The sequence below is a fragment of the Zeus faber genome (assembly GCF_960531495.2).
Source record: "Zeus faber genome assembly, chromosome: 14".
NCBI classification, from domain to species: Eukaryota; Metazoa; Chordata; class Actinopteri; order Zeiformes; family Zeidae; genus Zeus; species Zeus faber.
The window spans coordinates 25644406-25651163 of NC_137200.1; positions in this window are offsets into that span (position 1 = coordinate 25644406).

The following is a 6758-nucleotide window of genomic DNA, read 5'->3' on the forward strand; positions in this document are numbered from 1 at the left end:
GAGCCGCAGCCCGCGCAGGACCGGCCGGTGGTCGGGGACGTTGATGGGCGGCGCGGTGGTGAACGCCGAGGCGCCCCGCTCGCCGTCCGCCGTCGCAGGCTGCGTGAGAGCCACCTCCCCGTCCGGGTTCAGCGTCCTCTGACTCACCCCCTCCTCCGGATGAGACCCTGAAAATAAAATAACATCAATAAAAAAAGTGACTCGTTATGTAAGTTCATCTTTTCCATTTAACTTTCACTTTGGGCAAAGGTTTCCATTTGTAAATAATGTGGATAAATACACTGGAAGTAAATCTTTAAAAATGTTCCGTTTTCATATTAAAATACTCGGGGGGGGGGCGGCGGCGCAGGAGGAAGCGCAGGTCCGCACAGGTTCCTAGTTTGATCCCCGGCTCCTTCTGGCAGCGCGCCAAAGTGTCCTTCAGCAGGACACTGAGCTCCTAACTGCCGTCCTTGACACAGCTGCTGCCGTGAATGTGTGAATGTGTGGGTGAATGTGAGGCACACATTGTAACGCACTTTGAGTGGTCACAACATTAGAAAAGAACCATAGTAGGTGCAGGACATTTACATTTAGACAAGTGCAATATTTTGTCAAGTATAAGAGCTGAATGTAATTTCTACTTAATAGAACATCGTTTTTCCTTTTGTGATGATGGTTTGAAAGGAACTTAATTAAAATCCCTGCCCGGTAGAAAAGTCTGTGTTGCTTCATTCTTTGTGTGTGCTGCCTGGTCAACGCACACGTGACCGCTTCACCGTCGGGAAGATGTGAAATTGGACATTTTCTTATGTCATCTGTTCTACTATTCCATTGTAGTTTCAATGTACCGCCACCAGGTGGCATCACTGTCTAATGTTAGCATTAGCACGTAGGCAGAGTGAAGGCAAAGTGGTTGCCCCCGGCAACGGCGGTTATTAACACATCAGTGGTCATTATTCAGAAATAAAGGCTGCTATGGACCAATCTGAGAGCAGTATTCCACTGAGCGGAGGGAAGACATGCCCCGTGGAACACACAGGCACACACGCACACACACACACACACACACACACACACACACACACATACACACGCACACGCGCACGCGCACGCGCACGCACACGCACACGCACACGCGCACACGCGCACACGCGCACAGGCGCACGCGCACGCGCACGCGCACGCGCACGCGCACGCGCACACGCACACACACACACACACACACACACACACACACACACACACACACACACACACACACACACACACACACACACACTGTCCTCTGGTCGAATAAAAGATGAGAGGACACGTCGCAGTGAGATTCCATATCATCCTGTTTCCTGGACACCCCACATGGGGTGTGAGATGGAGGAGCGTGAGAGGGAGGAGTGTGAGGCGGAGGAGTGTGAGACGGAGAAGCGTGAGACGGAGGAGCGTGAGGCGGAGGAGCGCGAGACGGAGGAGCGCGAGGCGGAGGAGCGCGAGGCGGAGGAGCGTGAGGCGGAGGAGCATGAGGCGGAGGAGCGTGAGACAGAGGAGCGCGAGACGGAGGAGCGCGAGACGGAGGAGCGTGAGACGGAGGAGCGTGAGACGGAGGAGCGCGAGACGGAGGAGCGTGAGGCGGAAGAGCATGAGATGGGGTCCGTCAGGCTCACACACAATCTGCTCCTTCGTTTCAGGATTTTCCCCACGTTGCAGATCTTCCGTGTGAAGACGATGTTCCTTCCTCATCAAGTTTTAAAGCAAAGAACGTTTTTACAAAAAAGATAACGTTTCGTGGATTTTCCGAAATATGATTCATTACGACCTCACCTGAGCTTGTTTCACTCAACTTTTTGTGTGTTTTAACCTCTTTATTCTCCCACATTTGAGGCAAAATGGTAAAGGTGTGTTTAGGGGCAGTTGAATGGACCTTAAATTTCCAGCTTATTTCAAATGACAAAATATGGAAAAAGACCCCGACGCTTCATTTCGGTCATTGAAAGATGAAGCCTCAACACGACTATTTGCTGCGAACCCGGAGGTAGGATGTGTGTGTTGACGGAGACGTGACGGCGTCCCGGCGTTCGGACGCCCACGCCCGTTTACCTTCCCCGGCGACAGAAGGGGTCGGAGGGAGGGTTTGATGCGCGACGTTTCGCCCGTCGCCTTTGTTCTGTCACGACGAGGAGGCGGCGGAGAGAATAAAGGACGGACTCCAGGAGGTCTCCAATCGACGTTGCTTTACGTTGACACTCAAATTCACTGGGTCCGAGATGGGAAAAAAACAAACAAACGGAATCCGAAACCCGGAGTCTCGCGGCGTGGAAGTGCAGAGCGGGCGTGCGGCCGTGGCTGGGAGCAGAGTTTCTCATGCGCCGATCGATACGGGATCAATGTTTACAGGTTGAAGACCTCGCTGCCGAGATGGCGGGAGAACAGGCTCCAGTTCTTATCTTAAAACCCTAATTGGTTGTTTAGAGCTCGATCCGCCATTTGCCTGATGAGACTCAATATCCACCGGGTCAAAGGAGCGGCTTGGAGGAGAAAACACTCGAATACAGGACGAGCCCAATACACCCCAGACTTCCAAATTAAGGATATCAACGTTTGTTGTAAAGTAAAAAAAAAACCCCACTTATAGTTGTTTTTATTTATTTTTTTACTCAGCATGGATATTTGGACAAAAAAAAATCAAGTCGCCGTTTCAGTTCATCCATGTGTGTATCTCTTCACATATTAATGAAAAAAAATAAAAGTGTCTCTAATCTGGACGAAAACTTGTGAAAATGTCTTTTTTTCTTTTTTTTTAACTGTCGAATTAGTGAGCGGTGCACAGATTGGAGTGAGAAGCTCCACCCGCCCCCTCATTACCCCAGACCCCGCAGATGGTTTTTTATCATCATCATCATTTGTACATTTATCTTATTTCCCTCGCTTTCACACGTAGAGCGGCGGCGTTCCGGGCTGTTATCCCGGCGACGCCCGCTCTCCTTCTGACGGAGCGGAGTAATCACGGGGGGATCCTCGCTCCATCTCCGCTGCATATCAATGGAGTCATCAGCGGATGCTCGGCTCGTGATGAGGGCGTTAATAGGATTGGACAAGCCGCACTCGAGGCGGGGGCCGCTGATTGACATCAATCTTCTAATATCCGAGGGCTTTATTTCCTTATTATTCCAGAGAGCCACTAGACTTGAAAATCAATGGGCGGCTTCCGCCGGGCGGAGACGCGAGGCCCCTCAGACGCGGCACGCCTCGCCGGGGGAGGCCTGCATGCAGATCCGTCTGCCGGGCCGTGACCGTTTGTTGGATCCGCGCTTTTTCACAACACAGGAGGAAGGGAGAACAATGGAGGGATTCCGCTGGTAATTGATTTAGTCCGCTAAATGTATTGGGAACACCATTTAATTTGCCTGTGTTATTGGTGCGCGATAGCGGAAAACAAATGAAAAACCTCGCAAATTAAATTCCGCCGGAGCTCGCTGCGGGAACGAGGGAGAAGCCAAAATCTGGTCTCTCCCCCCCGACGGAGACGAGGGCTTTAATGCGATGTGACAGTGCGTCCGGAAAGCCGGCACGTTATCTGTTCCGTATCATCCCTCCACTTCTCGGGGGCCGCCGGGCCCTTTGAAGGGCCCTGACGTAGCGCCCCCAGGAGGCTCATTGAGGTGGGTGGAGAATCTCAATCCCGTTGGAAACAGCGACCCAGCTCCATCTTTTACAAGCGAACAGAACCCTATTCTACCGTCCACCGTCATCGAACCATCGATGAACCATTCTATTCAATTCTATTCTATTCTGTTCTGTTCTATTATATTCTGTTCTATTTTATTCTATTTTATTTTATTACATTCTATTATATCCATTGTATGTTATAATATATTCTATAAAATTATATTATATTATATAAAATTATATTATATTTCATTATATTTTATTATATTATATTATATTTTATTTTATTATGTTATATTATATTATATATCATGTTATATCATATCATAATATATATGTAATTATATTATATATATATTATATTATATTATGTTATGTTATATTATATTATGTAATATTATATAACATTTTATTATATTATATGATATTATAATATATTATAATATTTTATATTATATGATATTATATTTCCAGTTTGAGCGATTTGAAAATACAAGAACGTTTGTCTGTTTTAGAAAAATGAAAAGACAAACCCTCCTCTCGACTCTAATGCAACATTACAGCATGACGCCCGATTTTTACATCATTTTCTGTAATCATTATAGAATTAGTCTTAGTTGGGAGCAAAATAATCCTTGTATTTTAATTTACCAACTTCACACTTGATTTCCTTCTATTAGACTCATTCATCTCTTCCTTTTTTTTCCCTCAGTTTCTTTGTGGAGAAGTCAATTAAGAGCAGTTCTCTGTCTGCTGGATATGAACTAACGGTGAGGCTCCGTGAGAACTCCATCCATCTTCCCTTCTCCACAAATTTACATGAAGCGGTGGAGGGGTTTCAAAAAAACGCAAACTTTTTGAAATTAATGTTTTCCTGATTTGTTATTAAGTGAAAACGGCACCATCCAAACGACAGAGAACCTCTATCTGTATCGAACTTGGCGTGGATAAGAAGGTCATATCTCACACTGTGTATTTTGTCTCACTTGGATCCCTTTTCTTCCTCCGTTTGACCCAAGTCGACCGTTTGAGAGGCAGAGCGCTTGCTTTGACCGGCGCAAAGATGAGGAGGAGCGCGTTATTATCCGGGGCCTTGTGAGGAAAAATATGGAACCAATAAAACGAGCGAGGGCCCCCCCCCTCGTCCCAGAAGAAAGGCTGTCAGACGCCCATCAGACGGGCACTTTGAACTGCCAAATTAGAGCGAGGGGAAGAGGACGGGCGCGGGCGTTCTCGCGTTCCGCTGAGAGGAAAGTGTGATTGGCCACTGATCCAGGAAAAAGGAGCGAGCCGCGAGGCGGGCGGATCAGGCAAATGCATTTTAAATTGCCGTCGCCGTGTGATGTCGGGGCTCTTATTTGTGGCGGAGAGCAACGCCGTCGGGGAGGCGGGCGGCGCAGGGGGTGGCGCCCCTGCGTGGGGGTGTCAGGGGGGCGGGGAAGCGGGCGGACGTTTTCCACTTGCCCCGGCCGCGCCCTCGTCGCCTCCCTCGGGCCCCCCCCTCCGCCCTTGCGGCGGCTCAGCCTCTCGCCCGCCCGACGAGGCGTTTGTGACTTCACCAACAGGAAGTGACGAGCGGCCGAAACTGGACCCAGGATCAGCAATTAAAGTGGTAATCCGTCAGAATACCCTCTCGACGAAGTCCCGTATTTCGCGCTCCGCTTCAGACATGCCGCTCGATTGCATTTGTGCCGCGCGTGTGCTCCCCTCGGCGGCGCCTCCGTCGTCGGTGGCGGGGTCCGCCTCTCCCGCCAGAATGCAAAGGTCGGTGTACTCGCAAGAGGCGAAAGGAATTTGGTAACCCAGACTGCCTCGTTGTGGTCCACAAACCGTTGGTGCGGAAGAACGTTTACAGAAATAAAAAGAGAAAAAACATATATCGGCCGCCATGCGAGGTGCCAAAACAACAACAAATCAAGCGATCAGAAGAGGGGAAAACTTTGGGGAAAGAGAGCGACAATTTCACGGATTGCCACTTTGACACAACGGGGAAAAAAACGCGCCGCGTCATCTTTCGGCGACGCCCGGCGCCACATTTTCCTCCCCGCCGACAGAAATGGCACAAACGCCGCGGAGGGACATTCCACTCCAATCACCGGCGGCGCGGCTAAGCGAGCCGCTCCCCGCTCCCAGAGCTGTCAGAGCGAGGACGGCGCGTTCGGAAAAAAGGCAATAGGGGAGGAAAGCGGAGGAGCGCGGAAAAGAGTAAATAACACAAATGTAAATTCTGCGTGGACCGGAGGAGGCGGGAGGGGGAGGGTTAATACGCTGGCTGCGTGCATCGTTGGAATTAGTTTGATGTAGTTTGGCGGGGGAAGCCGGAGCGTGCGCGCGGCCAGGTGAGGGCCTGTGAGTACACAATATAAACGGCGTGAGGCAGAACACAAGCTGCCTGCCGGGACGGCGGGGGAAACAGTATTAACTCTGACAGTGATGGATGGCGCCGCTGCCCGCTCCGCTCCCGCGGACCGGGCCCTTTGGATGCGGGCGGCGCCGCGCTGCCAGAGGAGCCACCTCACACAGGGTTTAACTCGGCTTGGCCGTCCTCGACACTTGTCCAAACAGTAACGCCCCCAGGAAATACGCAGGATTGTTTATGATCATAATTTATACCCATACCAGTACCCGATCCAGTGCATAGGGTCCCATTGTTTGTTTTATTTTTATTGTTAGTTCATTTCTTTTTCTTCAGACTGTTTTTTGTAATGCTAATCTGTAGACACGCACCGATAACCACCGTGGCAAATTCCCTGTACATGTTAGTCATTCTGATCTAATCTAATCTAATCTGATTTAATCTAATCTCATCTAATCTGAGCTAATCAAATCTAATTGAATATAATCTAATTCTAATCTTATCTTTTTGAATCTGATTCGAATCCAATCTAATCTAAGCGAATATAATTTTATCTAATCTGATCTAATCTAATATAATCTGATCTGATCTGATCTGACCTAATCTAATTATAATATAATATTATATAATTTAATATAATATAATATAATTTAATATAATATACTATTATATAATATAATTAGGATTATAATATAATCTAATATAATATAATATAATATAATATAATATTATCTGATTTTATTCTGATTCTGATCTGATC